This window comes from Nerophis ophidion, linkage group LG17, assembly GCF_033978795.1.
Source record: "Nerophis ophidion isolate RoL-2023_Sa linkage group LG17, RoL_Noph_v1.0, whole genome shotgun sequence".
Taxonomy (NCBI): Eukaryota; Metazoa; Chordata; class Actinopteri; order Syngnathiformes; family Syngnathidae; genus Nerophis; species Nerophis ophidion.
The window spans coordinates 13,774,269-13,802,012 of record NC_084627.1 but is presented as its reverse complement, the minus strand read 5'-3'; the positions used below and the strand labels follow the sequence as shown (position 1 = coordinate 13,802,012).

The 27,744-nt window shown below is 43.7% G+C and overlaps 1 protein-coding gene across 2 annotated transcripts in view; it reads left to right on the top strand.

The window, feature by feature from the left end:
* Positions 1-27,744, top strand: part of LOC133536118 (mediator of RNA polymerase II transcription subunit 13-like) — a 330,745-nt gene that overhangs the window by 58,037 nt on the left and 244,964 nt on the right. The window lies entirely within an intron of this gene.

Genomic DNA, 27,744 nt, shown 5'->3' with positions numbered 1-27,744 from the left:
TGTCAGTGGCAAGCCTGACAGACCTCATTAACTAATAACGTTTTGGGAGACAATGAGACAAAGCCCGCTGTTTAAAGGAGTTTTTGATCAAATTATCCGTAGTAGCAATATTAATGTTTGTCACGTGGGGGTCGCATTTTAATGCGGGATCGTTCCTCCAGTGCAAACAAGGTAAGGTGATTTAATAACAAAAACACTGGTGCAAAAACCAACGAAAAGAACAAAAGAAATGTGTTTCGAAACGCACAGAAGCTAATGCTAACATTAGCACAGGATCAAGGAACAAGAAATCTAGAACAAACCAACGTAACAGTTGCATACCGCAAACAACAAAGGGAGTCCAAACTAACAGAAAATAACCGAACTAAACATGATCCAGACCACGGATCATGACAGTACCCCCTCCTCAAGGACAGATACCAGATGTCCATAAAAAAAATCAAAAAAACAAAGATTCATGGGAGGGCGGAGGGAGGACTTGGCGGTGGGTCGCCAGGCCAAGTGTCCCCGAATCCACCGAGGCAAAGTCAAGTGGCGGCGGCGAGTGGAACGCCGCTGCAGCAGGCGAGGCGGGCGACCAGGGAGCGGCCACATACGTGGCCGACAGGGAGGTGGATGCACTTGGCGTGGCGGACGACCAGGGGGCAGCCACATCCATGGTCGACGTGGAAGTTGGCACCTGGGCGCCGTCGTGGACGCAGCAGAAGACGAGGAGTCAGGCGTGGACGCAGCAGAAGACGAGGAGTCAGGCGTGGACGCAGCAGAAGACGAGGAGTCAGGCGTGGACGCAGCAGAAGACGAAGGGAGTCCAAACTAACAGAAAATAACCGAACTAAACATGATCCAGACCACGGATCATGACAATGTTGCGTTTATTACATCACAATTGATAGGACACAGCAGGGACATATTCATTTTTTTTAACCCAAAACATAAACCTAACCCAAACGTGTTCTGTGGAGACATGCCCTCAGGCTGGGAGGCAGGGAGCCACCATTGGGTCCCGGTGTTAGAAACCGGGTCTATATGGGTATTCTGGAGCACAGCGGAGTGAGTGTGAAATATGTGCGGCCCGCAGTGCCAGCTGTGTTCTATTCTTAGCGCCCGTTGGCGTTGGCGCGTGTGTGCCGGGGCGACAGGAGACTGAGCGCGGAACGCTGGATTGGCAAGGAGCGACGCGAGTAACTGGCTACTGGAAAGTTAGCTTGGCAGGCGGGAGACGGGCCGATGGAGTCCTGTATGGCTAGATTACACTCATCATTGTCACGTGGCTCTTATTTATGATGAATTTAGCTGTTATGTTTCATCAGGGGGATGTTCTTGTTATCTCAGGCAGAGACACTCCACCTGGCTCAGACGCATCTCGGCGGATTATTCTGCCTTCCAGTACATTTTGGATGCGTGTCGGTTTGCGCTCGGCTTTCAAAAGCCACTGATGAAATTCCAGAAAACATAAGCGCTGCAGTATAACCGTTAGCTTTGAATCCGTGTGGGTTTGTTTGTGTGCAGCGGCTTGTCTGCACGTTTTTTATCCATTTGGATCCTTCAAGTTTGGCATGCATTCTTTCAGGAATGTTCCCAGAAAATCAGGGAACGGGGTCAACAAATCTCTACAAGGAATAATAGTCAGGTAATTTAAGGTATGAGCAATTATTCAAACCCCGTTTCCATCTGAGTTGGGAAATTGTGTTAGATGTAAATATAAACAGAATCCATCCATTTTCTACCGCTTATTCCCTTTCGGGGTCGCGGGGGGCGCTGGCGCCTATCTCAGCTACAATCGGGCGGAAGGCGGGGTACACCCTGGACAAGTCGCCACCTCATCACAGGGCCAACACAGATAGACAGACAACATTCACACACTAGGGCCAATTTAGTGTTGCCAATCAACCTATCCCCAGGTGCATGTCTTTGGAGGTGGGAGGAAGCCGGAGTACCCGGAGGGAACCCACGCAGTCACGGGGAGAACATGCAAACTCCACACAGAAAGATCCCGAGCCTGGATTTGAACCCAGGACTGCAGGACCTTCGTATTGTGAGGCAGACGCACTAACCCCTCTGCCACCGTGAAGCCTAAACAGAATACAATGATTTGCAAATCCTTTTCAACCCATATTCAGTTGAATGCACTACAAAGACAAGATATCTGATGTTCAAACTGTATTATAGTCTGGAGCTACACGCACGGTGGGTCCGATGGGGTATTCATATGGAAGTAGTTGGGAAAGGGCATGTTCACCACTGTGTTACATTACCTTTTCTTTTAACAACACACAATAAACGTTTGGGAACTGAGAAAACTAATTGTTGAAGCTTTGAAAGTGGAATTCTTTCCCATTCTTGTTTTATGTAGAGCAGTGGTTCTTAACCTGGGTTCGATCGAACCCTTGGGGTTCGGTGAGTTGGCCTCAGGGGTTCGGCGGAGCCTCAGCCATCGTGTAAATCAGGGGTGTCAAACTGAAATACAGAGTGGGCCAAAATTTAAAACCGGACAAAGCCGCGGGCCGAGGTTTAACAAATTAACCTTTTAATAGGGACCCAAACAAGTTTTGCATTGAATATTGAACAAGCAAGGCTTATATAACTTTATAGTGACATGCACAATCGAGTTTCAAATAATAATAATAATACTCCAAAAATATCAACGGCATATCAAAATTTAAATAAAAATTGAATGTCTGTTTTCGGCGGCGGGGTTGAGGTGGACGGGGATTGGTGATAGCGGGGGTTGTATATTGTAGCTTCCCGGAAGAGTTAGTGCTGCAAAGGATTCTTGGTATTTGTTCTGTTGTGTTTATGTTGTTGTATCTCACGAAATGTGTTTGTCATTGTTGTTTGGTGTGGGTTCACAGTGTGGCGCATATTTGTAACTGTTAAAGTTGTTTATACGGCCACCCTCAGTGTGACCTGTATGGCTGTTGACCAAGTATGCCTTGCATTCACTTGAGTGAGTGTATAAGCCGCATATATGGGACGGCGTGGCGCAGTGGGAGAGTGGCCGTGCGCAACCCGTGGGTCCCTGGTTCAAATCCCACCTACATAGGATCATGTGTACATTCCTGTCACTTTCTGTTTGTAATATATATCTTTAGTAGTATTGCTTTAATATTATAACATCATTTCATGATTAATATTTATAAATTAAGATTAAATTAAGAAAAAAACCATTTTGTTTTTCACTAAAGAAGGGTTCGGTGAATGCACATATGAAACTGGTGGGGTTCGGTACCTCCAACAAGGTTAAGAACCACTGATGTAGAGCTACAGTCGTTCAACAGTCCGTATTTTACGCTTCATAATGCACCACACATTTTTGATGGCAGACAGGTCTGGACTGCAGGCGGGCCAGGAAAGTACCCGCACCCTTTTTTTTTTTTTTACAAAGCCACGCTGTTGTAACACGTGCTGAATGTGGCTTGGCATTGTCTTGCTGAAATAAGCAGGGGCGTCCATGAAAAAGATGGCGTTTCGATGGCAGCATTTGTTGTTCCAAAACCTGTATGTACCTTCCAGCATTAATGGTGCCTTCACAGATGTGTAAGTTACCCATGCCTTGGGCACGAATGCACCCCCATACCATCACAGATGCTGGCTTTTGAACTTTGCATCGATAACAGTCCAGATGGTTCGCTTCCCCTTTGGTCCGGATGACACGATGTCGAATATTTCCAAAAACAATTTGAAATGTGGACTCGTCAGACCACAGAACACTTTTCCACTTTGCATCAGTCCATCTTAAATGATCTCGGGCCCAGAGAAGCCGGCGGCGTTTCTGGATGTTGTTGATAAATGGCTTTCGCTTTGCATAGTAGAGCTTTAACCTGAATTTACAGATGTAGCGACAAACTGTATTTAGTGACAGTGGTTTTCTGAAGTGTTCCTGAGCCCATGTGGTGATATCCTTTAGAGATTGATGTTGGTTTTTGATACAGTGCTGTCTGAGGTATCGAAGGTCACGGTCATTCAATGTTGGTTTCCGGCCATGCCGCTTACGTGGAGTGATTTCTCCAGATTCTCTGAACCTTTTGATGATATTATGGACCGTAGATGTTGAAATCCCTAAATTCCTTGCAATTCCACTTTGAGAAACGTTGTTCTTAAACTGTTTGACTATTTGCTCACGCAGTTGTGGACAAAGGGGTGTACCTCGCCCCATCCTTTCTTGTGAAAGACTGAGCATTTTTTGGGAAGATGTTTTTATACCCAATCATGGCACCCAACGTTTCCCAATTAGCCTGCAAACCTGTGGGAAGTTCCAAATAAGTGTTTGATGAGCATTCCGCAACTTTATCAGTATTTATTACCATCTTTCCCAACTTCTTTGTCACGTGTTGCTGGCATCAAAATCTAAAGTTAATGATTATTTGCAACAAAAAAAAATGTTTATCAGTTTGAACATCAAATGTTGTCTTTGTAGACCAGCATCAAAACAAGAGTTCAGTCAAAGAGACATTGCCCCAATCTCAACAAAAATCGTTGAATTGATCACTATCAATCAGGACGATTTAGTCAAATCAAAGATCTTCATCAGGGTCATTGATTTTGCAGGTGACAAGCCTTGGCGGGGGTCTCTTATCTGGGGTGTCGCTACATCCTCGCCGACAATGAGAATGTACTTTATTTAAGGGCCGCATTTGCAAGCTCATAAGTGGCCACATATTTCCTGCAAACCCCAAACAGCGCTGCCAGGATCCCACTTGGCCGCCATCCAGAGCCCACTTAGGTTAAAAGGGCCTCCTCCTTTTTTTTTTTTTTTACGTCCGGCGAAGCAGAGGGGAAAGACAGAGACAACATCGCACTGTCTCGCTCGCCGCTGCAAATTCTAATGATCGTCATGTGCTCGTGTTCCGCTCGGAGATTATCCGTGACCAATCACACGGCCACTTGAGGAGAACAAACACATTGTGTGCAGACGGTTCACTCGCAGCCGTTTGTGTCGCATCGATTCTCCCCTGGCGCTCATTTCAAATTACAAAGTTTTTTTTTTTTTGCATGTGTTTTTTATCTTCGTGAAATTGGTACTGCTCAATTTTAGTCCTCCTGGCTTGCCTTGTGCTGTTAAAGTGCCGCAGGAACGGACATTATTTTCCAGCCCGATCCGAGCTATAAGTAGTCTGCTTTAATCGAATAATTGCACAGTATTCTGGAAGTCTGTGTTGCTGAATCTTTTGCAATTTGTTCAATTAATAATGGAGACGTCAAAGAAGAAATACGTGTGTGGGAAGCGGTGTATTACGGCTGCCTTTAGCAACACAAACACAGCCGGTGTTTCCTTGTTTCCTTGTTTACATTCCCGAAAGATGACGGTGAAGCTTTACTATGGAACAGAGCGGTCAAGCGAACATGGTTCCCTACCTCATGTCAAATGGCAGGTTTCGGTGAGAAGATTGTGGTAATAAGTCGGCTCTTACCGTAGACATGAGCGGATAACTTGCGCCGTTCCTCGTGCACGTATCAAAGAGGCAGCTGCGGACTCTCTTGTCTCCTCCGACCGGCCGCCCCCGAATGTGGGATGCTTCCACCGTGGAGGAGGGGAAAAAAAAGCTCAGCCCGGCCCCAACAGCTGCCTTTGCTTTGCCTCATCGAGAAACGTGGCTTCCCTCAGAGACACTAACGGTCACCACACCCGTTGCCACACCCCTCTGACTTTCAGGTACCATATAATCTCACAAAAACACTAGTAAGACAATAAGCAGATAAGGGATTTTTCAGAATTATCCTAGTAAATGTCTCTAATAACATCTGAATCGCTCCCACTGCTTTTTTTTTTTTCTTTGTAGTCCTTTACTCTAACTTTCCTCATCCACGAATCTTTCATCTTCGCTCAAATTAACGGGGAAATCGTCGCTTTCTCGGTCCGAATTGCTCTCGCTGCTGGTGGCCATGATTGTAAACAACGTTCAGATGTGAGGAGCTCCACAACCCGTGACGTCACGCGCACATCGTCTGCTACTTCCGGTACAGGCAAGGCTTCTATATTAGCGACCAAAAGTTGCAAACTTTATCTTCGATGTTCTCTACTAAATCCTTTCAGCAAAAATATGGCAATATCGCGAAATGATCAAGTATGACACATAGAATGGACCTGCTATCCCCGTTTAAATAAGAAAATCTCATTTCAGTAGGCCTTTAAAGGGGTCATATTATACAATGTTTCTACATTTAAAACACTTCCTGGTAGTCTACATCAGTGGTCCCCAACCACCGGGCCGTGGCCCAATTGGTACCGGGCCGCAGATGAATTTTTTATTCTTTTTTTTTTTTAAATAAAATAAAATAAATTAAAAAAATGTTGTAATTAAATCAACATAAAAACACAATATACACTTACAATTAGTGCACCAACCACAAAAAAACGCCCTTTTTCATGACGGGCCGCGGGACAAATTATTAAGCGTTGACCGGTCCGCGGATACAAAAAGGTTGGGGATCACTGGTCTACATAACATGTAATAGTGTTTTTTTTTTGGTCGAATGGTGCACAGATTATGTTTTACACATCATCTTCAAGTCGCTTTCTGATCGTCTCTTCAGGCGGGTCTTATTTACGTGCCTCCACTTTGACAGCGTCTTCTTTGTTCATCTTTTTTTGTAGTTTTTACCCCTTCCATAGCGAGTCTACTGACATCTATAAGATATTAGGTGGGTCTTATTTACGTGCCTCCACTTTGATAGCGTCTTCTTTGTTCATCTTTTTTTGTAGTTTTTACCCCTTCCATAGCGAGTCTACTGACATATATAACATATTAGGTGGGTCTCATTTACGTGCCTCCACTTTGACAGCGTCTTCTTTTTTCATTTTATTGTGCAGTTTTTAGCGCTTCCATAGCGAGTCTACTGACAGATATAAGATATTAGGCGGGTCCTATTTACGTGCCTCCACTTTGACAGTGTCTTCTTTGTTCATCTTATTGTGTAGTTTTTTGCGCTTCCATAGCGAGTCTACTGACAGATAAAAGATAATAGGCGGGTCTTAATTACATGCCTCCACTTTGACAGCGTCGTCTTTGTTCATCTTATTTTTGTAGTTTACGTGCCTCCACTTTGACAGCGTCTTCTTTGTTCATCTTATTGTGTAGTTTTTAGCCCTTCTGTAGCAAGTCTACTGACAGATATAAGACATTAGGTGGGTCTTATTTACATGCCTCCACTTTGACAGTGTCTTCTTTGTTCATCTTTTTTTGTAGCTTTTAGCCCTTCCATAGCGAGTCTACAGACAGATATAAGATATTAGGCGGGTCTTATTTACGTGCCTCCACTTTGACAGCGTCGTCTTTGTTCATCTTATTTTTGTAGTTTACGCGCCTCCACTTTGACAGCGTCTTCTTTGTTCATCTTTTTTTGTAGCTTTTAGCCCTTCCATAGCGAGTCTACAGACAGATATAAGATATTAGGCGGGTCTTATTCACGTGCCTCCACTTTGACAGCGTCTTCTTTGTTAATCTTTTTTTTGTAGTTTTTAGCGCTTCCATAGCGAGTCTACTGACAGATATAAGATATTAGGCGGGCCTTATTCACGTGCCTCCACTTTGACAGCGTCTTTTTTGTTCATCTTATTTGTAGTTTTTCATGCTTCCATAGCGAGTCTACTGACAGATATAAGATATTAGGCGGGTCTTATTTACGTGCCTCCACGGATAAGCCGCATATATATACCGATACAAAATATTTTGTAATTGTTTATTTACATACCTTAATTGTTGCCAAACAGTGCTTGTCCCACGCAAATCCCATAGGGGTGATGAAAGGATGGTCAGCGCCTGAGAGCTGCGGCCTACCACCATGACCCCGCACTCCCTTCCCTCTGTTGCTAGATATCTCGAGAGGTATGTTGTAATATGTACTGTATATGTACTTTGTTATGGAGATTTTTTTTTTCCCACTCCAGACTGGGCCCCTTATTTTTTTACTCATCCTTCCCCAGCATTTTACCAGTATTCCTGTACACTGTTTGTCTAATCCATCTATCTATCTATTCATCTATCTATCTATCTGTCTATCTGTCTATCTGTCTGTCTGTCTGTCTGTCTGTCTGTCTGTCTGTCTGTCTGTCTGTCTGTCTGTCTGTCCGTCCGTCCGTCCACCCGTCCGTCCGTCCGTCCATCCGTCCGTCTATCTATCTATTTATCTATCTATCTATCTAATCAGCTGAACAGACTCAATAACGCCATGGTGATGTTTTGGTAAGTTTACGAAACTGAAACAATACACAAAGAATGCCATTGTAAGTTAATATGGCTCGCAAAGACACTCGTAAACATGTTAGCATATTAGCTCATGCTAACAACGCTAGCATTAAGATAGCACGTACAAATATGCGCGACAACACTTCTACAGACATCACACTTGGGACGGTTTAATAAGTATGAATTGTTTTAGTTGTATTGTAAATATATTGTGAATAAAGAATCCATACAAATCGAAACGCTCTAGACGGCAGGAAGCTAAATGGTCCCTAGTGTGTGAATGTGAGTGTGAATGTTGTCTGTCTATCTGTGTTGGCCCTGCGATGAGGTGGCGACTTGTCCAGGGTGTACACCGCCTCCCGTCTGAATGCAGTTGGGATAGGCTCCAGCTAGCCCCGGAATAAGCAGTAGAAAGTGGATGGATGGACTTCAGTTTGGCGTTTTATGTGGAAACTTTGTTTTCGGGACACAACATGCCTCCGTGATGACTCGGCTCACATCGGCAGCAGACGCGGGTGGCTTTGGTTTTGTCGGTAGACCCAGCATCGGGTCTTTGGGGCTCGCCTTTCCATTCCTTGTCAATTTCGGTCTGTGTTGGTTCCAGCGCCGGTGCACTTTATCACACTAAAAGTGTGGACTGACAGCCCATGTTAATTGCACTTTTTGCTCGATTGAAGCATTTAAGTCTCACCTTAAAACTCATCTGTATACTCTAGCCTTTAAATAGACCTCCTTTTTAGACCAGTTGATCTGCCGCTTCTTTTCTTTCTCCTATGTCCCCCCCTCCCTTGTGGAGGGGGTCCGGTCCGATGACCATGGATGAAGTACTGGCTGTCCAGAGTCGAGACCCAGGATGGACCGCTCGTCGGGACCCAGGATGGACCGCTCGCCTGTATCGGTTGGGGGACATCTCTACGCTGCTGATCCGCCTCCGCTTGAGATGGTCTCCTGTGGACGGGACTCTCGCTGCTGTCTTGGATCCGCTTGAACTGAACTGTCGCGGCTGTGTTGGAGCCACTATGGATTGAACTTTCACAGTATCATGTTAGACCCGCTCGACATCCATTGCCCACATCTGAGGTCCTCTCCAAGGTTTCTCATAGTCAGCATTGTCACTGGCGTCCCACTGGATGTGAATTCTCCCTGCCCACTGGGTGTGAGTTTTCCTTGCCCTTTTGTGGGTTCTTCCGAGGATGTTGTAGTCGTAATGATTTGTGCAGTCCTTTGAGACATATGTGATTTGGGGCTATATAAATAAACATTGATTGATTGATTTATTGAAAGTTTTATTAGTAGATTGCACAGTACAGTACATATTACGTACAATTGACCACTATATGGTAACACCCGAATAAGTTTTTCAACTTGTTTAAGTCGGGGTCCACGTTAATCAATTCACGGTACGTCAAGAAAGAAAACAAGTTGTTACAGAAATTTCTCGTTATTATGCTGTTGAAAATACTAATAAAGCATCGTGGTACTAATCAATTGAAATCGGTATCATACCACCTTTGAAAAGTACCGGTACCACTCTTTCATCTAAATGCTGCATGGTGTTGAGTGTTTCAATCAATCAATCAATCAGCAACATAGATGACGTATCAGAGTCCATCGTTAGCAATAGATCATTAGTCAATTTTGCGAGGGCTGTCTCAGTCGAGTGATTTGCCCTGAAACCGGATTGAAAGGTTTCACATAGATTGTTAAACGCTGTTCATTTAGCTGCTCTGCAACAATTTTTTGGAGGATTTTCGAAATAAAGGGAAGGTGAGACACCGGTCGGTAGTTTACCATGAGGTCGGGATCGAGGTTAGGTCTTTTAAGGAGAGGATGAATAACCGCTTTTTTGAATGCTAGGGGAACAGTGCCCGAGGAAAGTGATAAGTTTATAATATTTAGCACTGATGGACCTAATAATACAAAAAGCTCCTTGATAAGTTTCCCGGGAAGTGGGTCAAGTAAACATGTTGTTTGTTTTATTCCATTTACACGTTGTAACAATTCTTCTAATGTTATTTCATCAAAACGAGAGAAACTATTTTGGATCTTTGCAATATCCGCCGTACATACAGTCGTATCGGTGTTACTATAACCCAGTGTCAAAATGCACAAACAAACTGCATACAAGTAATAACAACATGGAGAGGACAAATGGTAAAAAACGACAATTCTACTGGTTAATAAAGAGGGTGCGTAAAATGAAAAATGTAGGTATTTGGGCATCAAAACTAACAAAGGTGACGCTTTAAACGGCTCACAACAGCTTTAAAACACGCCTCGCCAAATGTGGCGATTAGTATTAGCACCTTTGCTTCAAACTTAGGGAAACATTTAAATAATGAACATTCAGATCTGCGCAAGGAGTTATAAAAAGTGAGGTAATAATGTAGTTGTAGATTCCAGAGCACGGCCACCGCTGCTGCTCACCGCTCCCCTCACCTCCATGGGGGTGGAACAAGGGAATGGGTCAAACACAGAGTAATTTCACCACACCTAGTGTGTGTGTGACTATCAGTGGTACTTAAACTTTTTTAAATTTACACCTGTCCTGCTGTTTGGTCCGGTGCAGACTGTAGTCGAGGAGCACAGGGAAGACGTTCCCTTCAGGGTCGATGCCATTTCAATGCGTTTTAATTTATATTATAACCGTGCAGAATTGTTCTTTGACAGTGAGTGTTTAATGTAGACTGACTGCCTGGCAACTACAGGCTTAAATAGTGCAGTGGTGCTTGAAAACAGGTGCGTGAGTTCAAATGAATCAGGGGCCTGAGTCGTGAGGACAGGTGAACTGATTGGTAGGCATGGAAACAAAACAATGGAGTGAACAAACAGGCACTAATGGAGTCTTGAAGTAATCTAACACAACTAAACAAAACATGATCACAAGGACATGACAATTCCTCGTCCTGCAGGGGGGATACTTGTAAGAAACTTGCTTTATTTGTCACCGTAGAGGCGAGGATTAGTGATTTAGAAGGAGCTAAAATACTGCCGACTGGGGCTGGACTTTAGCCGCTAGCTAGCTAGCCATGTCTTATAGCACCTCTTCCTGAGGGTGTTTCAATCAATCAATCAATGTTTATTTATATAGCCCCAATCACAAATGTCTCAAAGGACTGCACAAATCATTACGACTACAACATCCTCGGAAGAACCCACAAAAGGGCAAGGAAAACTCACACCCAGTGGGCAGGGAGAATTCACATCCAGTGGGACGCCAGTGACAATGCTGACTATGAGTAACCTTGGAGAGGACCTCAGATGTGGGCAAACCCCCCCCCACCCCTCTAGGGGACCGAAAGCAATGGATGTCGAGCGGGTCTAACATGATACTGTGAAAGTTCAATCCATAGTGGCTCCAACACAGCCGCGAGAGTTCAGTTCAAAGCGGATCCAAGACAGCAGCGAGAGTCCCGTCCACAGGAGACCATCTCAAGCGGAGGCAGATCAGCAGCGTAGAGATGTCCCCCAACCGATACAGGCGAGCGGTCCATCCTGGGTCCCGACGAGCGGTCCATCCTGGGTCTCGACTCTGGACAGCCAGTACTTCATCCATGGTCATCGGACTGGACCCCCTCCTCAAGGGAGGGGGGGGGACATAGGAGAAAGAAAAGAAGCGGCAGATCAACTGGTCTAAAAAGGAGGTCTATTTAAAGGCTAGAGTATACAGATGAGTTTTAAGGTGAGACTTAAATGCTTCTACTGAGGTAGCATCTCGAACTGTTACCGGGAGGGCATTCCAGAGTACTGGAGCCCGAACGGAAAACGCTCTATAGCCCGCAGACTTTTTTTGGGCTCTAGGAATCACTAATAAGCCGGAGTCCTTTGAACGCAGATTTCTTGCCGGGACATATGGTACAATACAGTTTCAGTGTTATAACTTCTCCTTTATCCTTAGTTTTAAGTTAAAATGAGTCCATTCTCCTTTTTCTGTCTACGCACCGTCTGCTTGTAAGTACTCTGTGATAGTGCGCTGCCGAACATGCTCGTCTGCTTGTAAACCAGCAATGGCACAACGTGGGGCCGCGGTTTTTATTTTTTTTGTCGTAAAAATATGGTAATTAATTATTTACTTAATTGCATTTTTTATGCTACAGTGTGTGCATTTTTGTACCATTTTTAAAATGTTTTTTCTGCACCAGTGTGCCGAACCACAAGTGTTAAACACAGCCTTAAATCCAGGTGTGAATCACAAAGGCAGCATGCCTGTTCAAACCCACCAGGCTGACCCAGGGTGACCCAGTGGCCCGACCTTGTCTACCTTGTGACAAACGCATTCCCACTCTTTTTTCCCCGCTGTCTGAAGGCGAAGCAATCCAGCAGATTGCGAGCCAAATTAGATCTGTTTCATACCACTTATGCTCCTGTTAGGCAATTTGGTGAACAATAACACTGTTTACTAATGGTAGGCATTTGCGCCTCCACGCAGGGCTCGTAAACGGACTAACACAGTGCATCATTCGATAGATAAAATCGGATTTTTTTTTTAACTTGGCATGTTGTAATCTCCCGAGGACTGCATAGGAAATTTTGTATTTTGCATTGGTTATTTTTTCCTGACAAACGTCCACTGCAGGTCCCCCCGTCAAGTCATAAAAATGGGGTCCCACGGTAAATTTTTGGGGTCCCCCTTTTTTGTAAGCATTTTAAAAACAAACGATACGTGTATGCATTATACTGTTCTATCTCACATTTTATATTGTGTTTTGGAAAAAGGTTGTCGTGAATGTTACTTAATTCATTAAAAAAAAAATAATACAAAAGAAAACACATTTTTATGCATATGTAAATGTATTCAGTTATAAACATTCATTCACTTTCTTCTTTCCTTCATGGATCCAAACTTTACTGCTGCCGGGTATTTTTTCTGTATTTTTATTGTATTATTTTCAGAATGTGTTTGTTCTATTTTAATGCCATGATTTTAATAGTATGGCACAGATTTTCCTCCATGCGGCCCCTGAGCTAAAATGAGTTTGACACCCCTGCCCTACCCCCGGCCACGACCGGCCCCCAGAAGCTGAGGAAGCACACTGTAAACTGAACTTACACTATATTGCCAAAAAAGTGTTTGGTCACTTTCCTTGACTCACCCATAAACTTGAACTCCCATCCCATGGAATTGTCCAAAATGTTTTTTTTATCCTGGAGCATTCAAAGTTCCTTTCACTGGAACTAAAAGGGCCAAGCCCAACTCCTGAAAAACCAACCCCACACCATAATTCCTCCTCCACCGAATTTCACACTCGGCACAATGCAGTCCGAAATGTACCGTTCTCCTGGCAACCTGTAAACCCAGATTCGTCCATCGGATTGCCAGATGGAAAAGCGCGATTCATCACTCCACAGTAGGCTTCTCTACTGCTCTAGAGTCCAGTGGCTTAGATGCAGCTGCCCGGCCATGGAAACCCATTCCATGAAGCTCTCTGCATACTGTACGTGGGCTAATTGGAAGGTGACATGAAGTTTGGAGCTCTGTAGCAACTGACTGTGCAGGAAGTCTTTTGCACTCTGCGCTTCAGCATCCGCTGACCCCTCTCCGTCAGTTTGCGTGGCCTACCACTTAGTGCTGAGTTGCTGTTGTTCCCAAAATCTACAATTTTCTTATAATAAAGTGGACTTTGGAATATTTAGGAGCGAGGAAATTTCACGACTGGATTTGTTGCACAGGTGGCCTCCTATGACAGTTCCACGCTGGAAATCACTGAGAGCGGCCCATTCTTTCACACGCTTGTAGAAACAGTCTCCGTGTCTAAGTGATGGATTTTATACACCGGGCCAAGTGATTGGGGCACCTGATTCTCATCAGTTGGACGGGTTCAAGTTTATTCGTCACATGCAGACTACACCACAGTGAAATGCTTTTTCCATGCTCTTCAGATATTGCGTACAGTGGGATCCAAACACTAGTTGCAGAATCTAAGAGACTAGACTAGACTAGACTAGACTTCCCTTTTATTGTCATTCAAATTTGAACTTTACAGCACAGATAAGAACGAAATTTCGTTACATAAGCATCCATCCATCCATCCATCCATCATCTTCCGCTTATCCGAGGTCGGGTCGCGGGGGCAGCAGCCTAAGCAGGGAAGCCCAGACTTCCCTATCTCCAGCCACTTCGTCTAGCTCTTCCCGGGGGGATCCCGAGGCGTTCCCAGGCCAGCCGGGAGACATAGTCTTCCCAACGTGTCCTGGGTCTTCCCCGTGGCCTCCTACCAGCTGGACGTGCCCTAAACACATCCCTAGGGAGGCGTTCGGGTGGCATCCTGACCAGATGCCCGAACCACTTCATCTGGCTCCTCTCGATGTGGAGGAGCAGCGGCTTTACTTTGAGTTCCTCCCGGATGGCAGAGCTTCTCACCCTATCTCTAAGGGAGAGCCCCGCCACACGGCGGAGGAAACTCATTTCGGCCGCTTGTACCCGTGATCTTATCCTTTCGGTCATGACCCAAAGCTCGTGACCATAGGTGAGGATGGGAACGTAGATCGACCGGTAAATTGAGAGCTTTGCCTTCCGGCTCAGCTCCTTCTTCACCACAACGGATCGATACAACGTCCGCATTACTGAAGACGCCGCACCGATCCGCCTGTCGATCTCACGATCCACTCTTCCCCCACTCGTGAACAAGACTCCTAGGTACTTGAACTCCTCCACATAAGCATAATACACTAAATACGAAAAATACAAAAAAATTAATAGCGCCGATGTACATTAATTACAAGACAATGAGTTGCACATAAGTTACAGTAGTCATGGTAGAGGTATCAGTACAAATTATGAAGGTGTCTACAGTTCTTTGGCAGTTGAGTCGTGACAGTAGTATGAACAAAGGTTATGAACAAAGTGGGTGAGATTGTTATCACCAGGAAAGATGAGGTCACCTACCTAAGTTCCATTCTACAGGCTAATCGTTCCTGTGATAAAATGGCAACCAAGGTAATCAAAAAGGTCAACCAACCAACGAGATTTCTTAACAGAATCTCCTCTCTGGTCAACAAAAGCACCATGAAGATTCTAGTGGGAACTCTCATTCAACTCAGAACCTCCAAAACCCTCAAATCTAGACTCCCAACATCCCAGAACAAGCGAGTCAGGTTCCTTCTAGACCTCCACCCCAGATCACACCTCACTCCTACCTACTTCTCCAAAGTGGGCTGGCTCAGGGTGGAGGACGGAGTAAAACAACTTGCACTGAGCCTAGTCTATAAAATCCGCTACACCTCCCTGATACCAAAGTACATGTCAAACTACTTCCTTAAAGGGGAACATAATCACCAAACCTATGAAAGCGTCAATATATACCTTGATGTTGCAGAAAAAAGACCATGTATTTTTTTAACCGATTTCCGAACTCTAAATGGGTCAATTTTGGCAAATTAAACGCCTTTCTGTTTATCGGTCTTTTAGCAATGACGTCAGAACGTGACGTCACCGAGGTAATACACCCGCCATTTTCATTTTCACGTTACAAACACCGGGTCTCAGCTCTGTTATTTTCCGTTTTTTCGACTATTATTTGGAACCTTGGAGACATCATGCCTCGTCGGTGTGTTGTCGGGGGGTGTAACAACACTAGCAGGGAGGGATTCAAGTTGCACCACTGGCAAGAAATCTGCCGCCAGACCCCCATTGAATTTGCAAGAGTGTCTTCACACTTGACCGGCGATGCTAAGACAGACATGGCACAGAGATGTATGGATAACCTGCAGATGCATTTGCAACGATTAAGTCAACGAAATCACAAAGGTGAATTTTGTTGATGTTGTTGACTTATGTGCTAATCAGACATATTTGGTCGCAGCATGACTGCCAGCTAATCGATGCTAACATGCTACGCTAATCAATGTTAACATGCTATTTACGCTAGCTGTATGTACATTTGAAACTAGAAATCCACATTTAATGCGAAACAAACACTTACCAATCGACGGATTTAAGTTGCTCCAGTGTCACAAGATGCGAAAGTCCTGATCGTTTGGTCCGCACATTTTACCGGCGATGCTAATAAGGCAGCCATGCTATGGGCCACTTCATTAGGTACACCCATGCTATGGCCGAATAGCGTCAATAGCTATTCGCTCAATAGCTTCAATTTCTTCTTCAATTTGGTTTTCGCTATCCGACTCCATACTCCGACCAACTGTTTCAATCCATGCGTAATCTGTTGAATCGCTTAAGCCGCTGAAATCCGAGTCTGAGCTAATGTCGCTATATCTTGCTGTGGTAACCGCCATGTTGTTTGTATTGGCAGCACTGTATGACGTCACAGGGGAATGGATAGTCGCATCGCAAATAGCGAAAATCAAGAACTTAAAATTTTTTTTAAGGATATTCCGGGAGGTGTAAAATTTTGAAAAAAACTTCGAAAAATAAAACAAGCCACTGGGAACTGATTTTTATTGTTTTTAACCCTTTTGAAATTGTGATAATGTTCCCCTTTAACGTAAATGACCGCCATAACCACAACACCAGGGGGATCTCCACAAACCACGTTAAACCCAGATTCCGATCTAACAAAGGTCTTAACTCATTCTCCTTCTATGCCACATTAAAATGGAATGCACTCCCAACAGTTGTAAAAGAAAGTGAATCTCTATCCTCCTTCAAAACCGCACTAAAAGAACACCTCCAGGCAACTACAACCCTCCCCCCTCCACATCCCACCTCCCCGGATTGTAAATAATCAAATGTATATACTTGTTCTTATGCTTTCTGAGCTCACTATGTTCGCTACTCGCTGTACATATCCTACCAAGTCAGACCTACACTGTTGCAATGTCCATTTCTCAGATGATGCAATTATTGATGACTGAAGTGCTGATATCAACCAGACCTAACCCCCGCACCCCAACCCCCTCCACGGATTGTAAATAATGTAAATAATTCTATGTATATACTCTGATGGTCAACTTGTGTGATGACTGTATTATATTGATAGTATTATATTTGTACCATGAATTGATTAACGTGGACCCCGACTTAAACAAGTTGAAAAACTTATTGGGGTGTTACCATTTAGTGGTCAATTGTACGGAATATGTACTGTACTGTGCAAACTACTAATAAAAGTTTCAATCAATCAGTCAATCAGTATGACTTTTTTATACTCTTGTTTTTGCATTATTAAACATTTTGGACAATTCTTTGGGATGGCACTTCGGCGGTATAGCTCGGTTGGTATACTGGCCGTGCCAGCAACTTAAGGGTTCCAGGTTCGATCCCGGCTTCTGCCATCATAGTCACTGCCGTTGTGTCCTTGGGCAAGACACTTTACCCACCTGCTCCCAGTGCCACCCACACTGGTCTAAATGTAACTCAGATATTGGGTTTCACTATGTAAAAGCGCTTTGAGTCACTAGAGAAAAGCGCTATATAAATATAATTCACTTCACTTCACAACCATAGCAAACCAGAAAGGGCTAATAATTTCTATATTCACTTTCAATAACCTATATATGGATGATACCCCCCCATTCATATATGTATATGTACATATTACTATAAAGTAACTTTGACATCCAAGTTGTGGGTAATACAGGATTAACTGTGGATGTGGAAGTCTCTGCTTGTGTTGGGTTCTCCTCACGCCGACAGATCTTCAGGAGCCCAGTAGACAAGTTGGATTAAGTCTTTTATTTTAATACACCCGTATGGTTTGCTTTTCAGCCGTATATAATTAGGACTTTTCAGTCCGGGGTGTCTCTACTTCCTGTGTCTCTCTCTCTGGCACCAACTCCAACTATGTGTCTCAGCCCGGCTGCTGCTAATAAAGGTGATTAGATAACCTGTCCCAGCTGGGCAATCCACTCACCTGCCGCTGGCTTCGAGGCAGGGCCGTACACTTAGATATTGGGTTTCACTATGTAAAAGCGCTTTGAGTCACTAGAGAAAAGCGCTATATAATTATAATTATTTTCACTTCAAGATCATATGTGAGTAAAAGCAAGGGGCCAAATACTTTTGGCAATATCCTTTATCCTTTTCAGTCTGGGGTGTCTCTACTTCCTGTGTCTCTCTCTCTGGCACCAACTCCAACCACGTGTCTCGGTCCAGCTGCTGCTAATAAAGGTGATTAGATAACCGGTCCCAGCTGGGCAATCCACACACCTGCCGCTGGCTTCGAGGCAGGGCCTCACACTTAGATATTGGGTTTCACTGTGTAAAAGCGCTTTGAGTCACTAGAGAAAAGCGCTAAATAATTATAATTCTTTTCACTTCAAGATCATATGTGAGTAAAGGCAGGGGGGCCAAATACTTTTGGCAATATCCTTTATCCATTTCAGTCTGGGGTGTCTCTGCTTTCCATGTCTCTCTCTCTGGCACCAACTCCAACCACTTGTCTCGGACCCGCTGCTGCTAATAAAGGTGATTAGATAACCATCCCAGCTGGGCAATCCACTCACCTGCCGCTGGCTTCGAGGCAGGGCCACACACTTAGATATTGGGTTTCACTATGTAAAAGCGCTTTGAGTCACTAGAGAAAAGCGCTATGTCATTATAATTCTTTTCACTTCAAGATCATATGTGAGTAAAAGCAGGGGGCCAAATACTTTTGGCAATATCTTTTATCCTTTTCAGTCTGGGGTGTCTCTGCTTTCCATGTCTCTCTCTCTTACACCAACTCCAACCACGTGTCTCGGACACGCTGCTGCTAATAAAGGTGATTAGATAACCATCCCAGCTGGGCAATCCACTCACCTGCCGATGGCTTTGAGGCAGGGCCATACACTTAGATATTGGGTTTCACTATGTAAAATCGCTTTGAGTCACTAGAGAAAAGTGCTATATAATTATAATTATTTTCACTTCAAGATCATATGTAAGTAAAAGCAAGGGGCCAAATACTTTTGGCAATATCCTTTATCCTTTTCAGTCTGGGGTGTCTCTGCTTTCCATGTCTCTCTCTCTTACACCAACTCCAACCACGTGTCTCGGACACGCTGCTGCTAATAAAGGTGATTAAACCTGTCCCAGCTGGACAATGCACCCACCTGCCGCTGGCTTTGAGGCAAGGCCATACACTTAGATATTGGGTTTCACTATGTAAAATCACTTTGAGTCACTAGAGAAAAGCACTATATAATTATAATTGTTTTCACTTCAAGATTATATGTGAGTAAAGGCAGGGGGCCAAATACTTTGGGCAATATCGTGTATCTATCGTACTGTTTTTGTTGTGATCCGCTTCCCGGATCACATCCTTAGTCTTGTTCTTGAGTTCTTTTGATTATTTTTGGACTCTTCCGATCCCTTAGTGTGTGTGTGCACTTCCTGTTTTGGTTACCATGGTTTCTGATTTGTCCCAGCTGCTCTTGTTTTACGCGCACGGGTGTCTTGATTGTTACTTTAGTATTTGAGCCTGCATCCTACCTCAGTTCTTCCTTGGTTCGTCATTTGCTACATGCAACAGTCACGTTATTTTCTGTAAGTCTTTGTATTTTTGCTAAGTCTCGTCTCAGCTTCCGTGCGCCCGGCACGCGCTTCTTGAACTCTTTAAACTCCATGCTAAGTGTAGCATCAGCTTCCCGTGCGTAGGCACACCGTTTCTTTTGCCTTTTGCCTTTTGTACCAGTGTTATTTTACATTTTTTTGTACTAAACCAGCTCTTACCTGCAATTCCTGCTTGTCCGGGTCCTTTAGCATCCTGGGGTGACACCTCGCGCATCACGATGCGTTCCAAATGTGACAGTTTTGGTCCTTTGTTCATCCTCGCCTTTCTCACCTCAGACAAAGACGAAGCTGGGAAAGAACAGGAGAGCATTATAAATATCACCTAATTAACACTTTTTCAAGTCCCCTTCTAATATTCCAACATCCATTCCATGGTGGAAAATATCAAACGGCAGAACAGAGCTCCTCGTTTTTGACCCCCCACCCCCGAAAAAAACAACAATCCCAAAAATAGACCTAAATATATTATATTCTTGCTTCATCTTTTTCCTTTGTTTGCAAGAAGAGAAAAATCCTGCAGATGTTGTATGTTGCTTAGCAACTGTTTTTGTGCTTCTGTGTCTTTTTCTTCTCCCCCCTCTTCTTCTGCATATTTGTTTCTTTTGTCTCTACTTCGTGTCTCCTCGTCACGGTTCATTAAGTTACAGACGCCGCTTTATTTATTTGCGCCTTAATTATTTAGTCGTCCAGGCCGTCGCACGCGTGCGGATGTTTCCTTCGCCGCCCGCCTCCTTGTGCCAGGTGAGGAGCCTCCGCCGAGCGTGATTGGCAGCTCTATCTGTCACTCAGCCCTGGGGACTCTGGCGGCTCTAATTAGGTCACTTGGCGCGCGCACCTCCCGCCGCTGCATGCCATGCTATACGGCACGGATCAAATAACGTCGCCTTGTTTTTGCGGGCTGAGGCGGAGGTGGCGGCACAAAGCGGAGGAAAAGCATCTGTTTAGTGCCTGCAGCCCCACGGGTGTTGCATTCTAGGCCCCCCCCCCTCTCCACACCTGTTTGCCGATTTTGGGTCGCCGCTCTCGTTGCCTCACAAGCACATTGCTCTTCATTTGTGTTGCGAGTCGCCCGAGGGGAGCGCGACTCCTTGTGGGTTAATGTGATTTCAGCGGGCTAATTGATGAAGGGGACCGGTCTCCCCACCCCCCCCTGCTCTGATTTTTCACCACTGGTTTCGTTATCGTCTTTGTCCGGTTTCATTCTCCGCACTCCAGACAAGGCACGGGTGCTATAAATCGATTGACCTCCTGTATACGTTGTGTACTTGTTACTGGGCTCCCCTTAACGATCTGCAGACACCACCTTATTGCAGCCTTGCAAATTGCCCGGACTCGAGCAGAGTTGAGGAACGCCAACCAGGCTCTAACTTGGGGCCCTTTCCACACTTAGGCCATGTCTACACTAAGTCCTTGAACCCCTGTGAGGAGGCGTGGCCGACGGACCTGCAGCGATACATGATAAATGACACAATATGTTACTGCATACGTCAACAGACTATCAATCAATCAATCAATCAATGTTTATTTATATAGCCCCAAATCACAAATGTCTCAAAGGACTGCACAAATCATTACGACTACAACATCCTCGGAAGAACCCACAAAAGGGCAAGGAAAACTCACACCCAGTGGGCAGGGAGAATTCACATCCAGTGGGACGCCAGTGACAATGCTGACTATGAGAAACCTTGGAGAGGACCTCAGATGTGGGCAACCCCCCCCCCCCCCCCCCCCCCTCTAGGGGACCGAAAGCAATGGATGTCGAGCGGGTCTAACATGATACTGTGAAAGTTCAATCCATAGTGGCTCCAACACAGCCGCGAGAGTTCAGTTCAAGCGGATCCAAGACATCAGCGAGAGTCCCGTCCACAGGAGACCATCTCAAGCGGAGGCGGATCAGCAGCGTAGAGATGTCCCCAACCGATACAGGCGAGCGGTCCATCCTGGGTCCCGACGAGCGGTCCATCCTGGGTCTCGACTCTGGACAGCCAGTACTTCATCTAATTAGGAGCCTTTTTTTGTTTACTTACTACTAAAAGACAAGTTGTCTAGAACAGTGGTCCCCAACCACCGGGCCGCGGCCTGGTACCGGGCCGCAGAATAATTTTTTATTCATTTTTATTTAAAAAATAAATAAATAAATACATTTTTTATTAAATCAATATAAAAAAAACACAATATACACTTACATTTAGTGCATCAACCACAAAAACATCCCTTTTTCATGACAAAAACCTCCCTTTTTCATGACATAGAAAAAAAAAAAAAAAAGGCGGCCGCCTTAACAACAAAGGCCCACCGCCTAAACTAAAGTCTTGAAAACCCCCGAAAAAAACAATGATTAAAATTTTTTTTTTTTTTTCCTGTCCAGTGTAGCAGCCTAGTTTCCCTGCTATTGTCATGATCCGCTACTTGGATCATGTCATTTTCTGGTTTTATTCTGTTTTTATTCCCGAGCGCGGCACCGCTGCTGCCCACTGCTCCCCTCACTTCCCAGGGGGTGATCAAGGGGACTGGTCAAAAGCAGAATACAAATTTCACCACAACTAGTGTGTGTGTGACAACCATCGGTACTTTAACTTTCTGTTTTGTTATCACATCCTGTTTAGTATTTGACGTCCTTAGTTCCTGGTGGCACTTCCTGTTTTGTTTTTGTTGCCATAGTAACGCATTTGTGCCACCTGCCTTCTGTCTTTCTCACGCACCTGCCTCCTAATTTCTCTCGCTATTTAAGCTTGCCCTTGTTTTTCATTGGGTCTCGCAGTCCAACAACTTGCTTTCTGTGCAACAGGTGACGTCGCTATCCCCGATCATGGTAAAGAGACTATTTTTGATACTTGTTAGCTTCCACGCTATTCCATACTTTGTTTATTTCCCTAGCTCACATGCTAGCGCTTTCTGTTCTTTCTAGCTCCCATGCTAGTTCTGTTGGTTTTGTTTGTAGTGCCTTGTGCAAGTGTTTTTGTTCTTAGTCTGTTTTTATAGTAGAAATAAATCATCATTCTTACCTTCACGCTGTGTCTTATCCGACTGCACATTTGAGAGAACGCATCCGTATCACCACAATGCCAGCAAAACGTCACAGCTATCACACGTTGATAAAAAATATAACTTTTACATAATAAAAAACAACTACAGGCTTTCCAAATGCTGTAATATATTAAGCATGAGTTGAACCAGCATGTGGCTCCACTTTTAACTCTATTTTTCAAACGCTTATTGCAAACACTTATTTACAGTAAATCATTCATTTGACTTAATTCGACTTAGTCATTATTTTGACTTAGTAAATATTGACTTACCAAGACAAAATAATGACTAAGTCAAATGACTTAGTAAATATTGACTTACTAAGACAAAAATAATGACATAATTAGTATCTCAGGTAACTAGGACTGTTTACCTTAGGTAAAAAACATCGAGATATATATCGTATATTGCCACCAAGCAAGTAGGGTGTTCTGGAATAAACAGTGGGTGCCATTTTATTTTTTGTGGACCCTTTATTTAGAAAAGTATTGAAAAGTACCATATATATATATATATATATATATATATATATATATATATATATATATATATATATATATATATATATATATATATATATATATATATATATATATATATATATATGTATATATATATGTATATATATACATATATATATATATATATATATATATATATATATATATGTATGTGTATATATGTATGTGTGGGAAAAATCACAAGACTACTTCATCTCTACAGAACTGTTTCATGAGGGGTTCCCTCAATCATCGGGAGATTTTAATGGAAGCATTCACATACAATGGTTTATATGGGGCACAGAGTGGGTGGGTACAGGCAGGCGTGGGGCGTGGTGATTGGCTCATGTGTTACCTAGGAGGTTTTTCCGTCTGTGACGGTATGTTGCTATGATTTCACTGCGCTTGTTGAGGGATGACAGGTCTGGATGATATATAATAAACAGTTTCTCTTTTAAGCATAGGTTGCATCTTTTATTACCACTGTTGTAAGGTGTGCTGGATGCAAGAATTTGCCATGTTATTGAATATTCAACATTATTGTCTTTGAGGTTCCAAATGTGCTTGCTGAGTTCTGTAGAATTCCGCAAGGTCTGGTTTCTAAAGGAGGCTTTGTGATTATATATATATATACTGTATATATATATATATATATATATGTAAATATATAAAATCCGTTCATGAATGAATAGATCTGTTCGTCCACCGTGTTCAATGGAGAAGTCTGATCTACAAAATTTGCAGGTAACATACCTCTTCCCCTTCGAGCTGTCCTGGATGAACTGAATTTTTTTTTTTCTCCAAACCTTTTGGAACTTGCAAGCGTACTTCTTCTTACTCGTCATTGCCATGTCTCTTCTTCGTTCTTCTGCTTAGTCTTTGTTATGTTTTTGGACATTACTACTTGCCGTATTTTGGAATCAATGCATGATGGGAATCCGGATGTTGTGTGTCAGTGTATTAACATGCCGGCCGGAATAAACACACACTGAGAAATAGTTCCGTGCCTGCCTACTTTATGGGTTATAGATAAAGCTATGGATAACAGAGACATATATAATAGTCTCCTTTTCAGCTGAGAGAGGACGCTAAAGGCGGGGCCTTTAAGGCACGCCCCCAATATTGTTGTCCGGTTGGAAATCGGGAGAAATTCGGGAGAATGGTTGCCCCGGGAGAAATTCGGGAGTCTCCCGGGAAAATCGGGAGGGTTGGCAAGTATGCAAGTAGGGATTTTCCGCTCCATCTCGCCATCAGGTATTTTGTAATACACTTTTACAACTATAGGGGGAGCCCAGGAGCACAAATCACACATTTTCCTTCATGCATTGTGTGTGAATTAGTGATGAAATATACGACTATTTCTTTTAAACCGCGCGTGTGTCTTTAAAAAAGGGCCCAAGAAAGAGAATTTTTATCTATTTAGGTTTTTAGCAGTCTTATAATTGCGGGCTAACGCGCGCAGCGGGCAGTGCCATCAAAGCGGTGCCCGCCATCTAACACTGATGACTCTTTTCTTTTCCGCTTTGTCTGAGCCCGGCGAGGCTGACGGGCTGACAAAGGAGGCCCTTTAGGCAATTGAGAGCGGGCTTGTATCAGCAGTTTTACCTCGTCGGGCACAAGCGAGACACTTGTTCTGGACGAGCGGCGTCGCTTTCTCATCAACTTCCAATCTGCTTCGACGCTTGACAAGCTGCCAATATCGGGCGTCGTTCGCCTGGCTTTCGTGCCACGTGCAGTTCTTTAGATACGTTCTCTTTATCAGGCTGTGAAACATGTCAAAGAACAAGGGGGTGTAGTAGCGATTCATGCATTTGGGCATTGTTTTTTTTTGTTTGTTTTTTATCACCGCATGCTTCACTATTTCAATCAATCAATCAATGTTTATTTATATAGCCACAAATCACAAATGTCTCAAAGGACTGCACAAACCACTACGACTACGACATCCTCGGAAGAACCCACATAAGGGCAAGGAAAACTCACACCCAGTGGGCAGGGAGAATTCACACCCAGTGGGAGGCGAGTGACAATGCTGACTATGAGAAACCTTGGAGAGGACCTCAAATGTGGGCAACCGCCCCCCCTCTAGGGGACCGAAAGCAATGGATGTCGAGCGGGTCTAACATGATACTGTGAAAGTTCAATCCATAGTGGTTCCAACACAGCCGCGAGAGTTCAGTTCAAAGCGGATCCAAAACATCAGCGAGAGTCCCATCCACAGGAAACCATCCCAAGCGGAGTCGGATCAGCAGCGTAGAGATGTCCCCAACCGATACACAGGCGAGCGGTCCATCCTGGGTCCCGACGAGCGATCCATCCTGGGTCTCGACTCCGGACAGCCAGTACTTCATCCATGGTCATCGGGCCGGACCCCCTCCACAAGGGACGGGGGGACATAGGAGAAAAAGAAAAGAAGCGGCAGATCAACTGGTCTAAAAAGGAGGTCTATTTAAAGGCTAGAGTATACAAATTAGTTATAAGGTGAGACTTAAATGCTTCTACTGAGGTAGCATCTCGAACTGTTACCGGGAGGGCATTCCAGAGTACTGGAGCCAGAACGAATTTGACCTGAAATTGTGTTCATTTACTAAACTGCCCAACCAACATACTAAAGGGCCACTCTCATATGGACAACATTGGCACTTGTTTTTAATAGTTCTGGACCTAAAAATTATGTCTACAAGTCTTGTCCCGATACCAATTTTTGGTATCGGTGCCGGTAAAAAAAATAATTTCCATACTTTTAGATACTTTTCTAAATAAAGGGGACCACAAAAATGGCATTATTGGCTTGATTGTAACAAAAAATCTTAGGGTATATTAAACATATGTTTCTTATTGTAAGTTTGTCCTTAAATAAAATAGTGAAAAAAAAGGCCCCTAATTAGTCTGCTGACGTACGCAGTAACATATTGTGTCATTTATCATTTTATTATTTTGTCAAAATTATTAAGGACAAGTGGTAGCAAATGAATCATTAATTTACTTGTTCATTTTTTGTTAATATCTGCTTACTTTGTCTTTTAACATGTTCTATCTACACTTCTGTTAAAATGTAATTATTATCACTTATTCTTCTGTTGTTTGGTTACTTTACATTAGTTTTGGATGATACCAAAGATTTAGGCATCAATCCGATACCAAGTCGTTAAGGGATCATACATCATGTGTCCAGGGACGTATTTCCTGAGTATATAAACATCCATCCATCCAATTTCTACCGCTTGTCCCGTGTTGTGATGCCAAAAAATATCAACATAATCATAGTAATATCGACTAGATATGTACTTTGTGTCATTACAGTGGATGTGAGGTGTAGGTCAACCTCACATTTTGTTTGACACTTTGTTTACATTTTGATATCGGAACGTACATTATTTATTGCCATGGAGACAAGGATTAGTGATTTAAAAGTAGCTACAACACTGGGGCTGGACGTTAGCCGCAAGCTAGCTAGCCATGTCTTAAATCACCTCTTCTTAAGGGTGTTTCAGTGTTGTAACTTCACCTTTATTGTCAGAGGTATTTGTTGTTGACGAACCCCAAGATGCAGAGATGGAGGCCGGCATAGAATATGAAAACATGATTTAATTAAAACTAAACAAGAACAAAAAAAAAAGCACGCACGTGGGCGGAATAACAAACTAAGGGAGCTAGCACTGGAAGCTAAAAAACAAAAAGGAACTTTATAATGAAAGCTAGTGGATAGCAAACAGAAAAACTGGAAATAACTAATGCTAACAGAAACAGCTTACCGCTATGACGACCAGGACAAAATGTAGCATGACAGGTAGTAGCTGTAACAAAACCACACGACAGGTAGCACGACAAGAGTGGTATGTGGAAACGACAATACAATGATCCAGCAACTGACACAAGACAAGGCAGGTACAAATAGGAGCAGGCTGATTGGCAGCAGGTGTGGCCAAGTGCCAATCAGCCGCAGCTGAGGAGGAACACAGCACTCAGGGAACAAGACAGGAAGCTGACAAAATAAGAGCACTAGACAGGAACTAAAGACAGGAGATACTAAACACAGAGGAAACAGAGGAAACAACTAAAACATTGACAAACCGTCAGGGGAAAGCCTGACATTTATCTTTAGTTTTTAAGCCAAAATGCATCCGTTCTCCCTTTTCTGTCTACACACTGTATCTGTTTATAAGTTCTCTGTGTGTGTGCACTGCCGAACACGCTACTCTGCTCGCAAACCCAGCAAGAAGGCGGTATAGTACAGAATATGATTCATCAGTATCGCGGCACCGGTATACCGTGCAACCCTAGTCAGGACTTAATTCAAAAAGTTCTCAAAGTTGTATTATTGTCTTTTGTCTGCTGGGTAATGGTGCTAGTTTCTAACTAGAGATTAGCAGCTTTAGTTTTCCAGCAAGCAATTAGCTGCACAATTTTTTTTTTGCCAGCGATTAGCGGCATTTTGCAGCCCGATAATGGGTGCGTGCTTTGCAGCGTGCTTGGCATTGTCTTGCTTAAATAAGCAGGGGCGTCCATGAAAAAGACGGCGCTTAGATGGCAGCATATGTTGTTCCAAAACCTTTATGTAACTTTCAGCATCAGT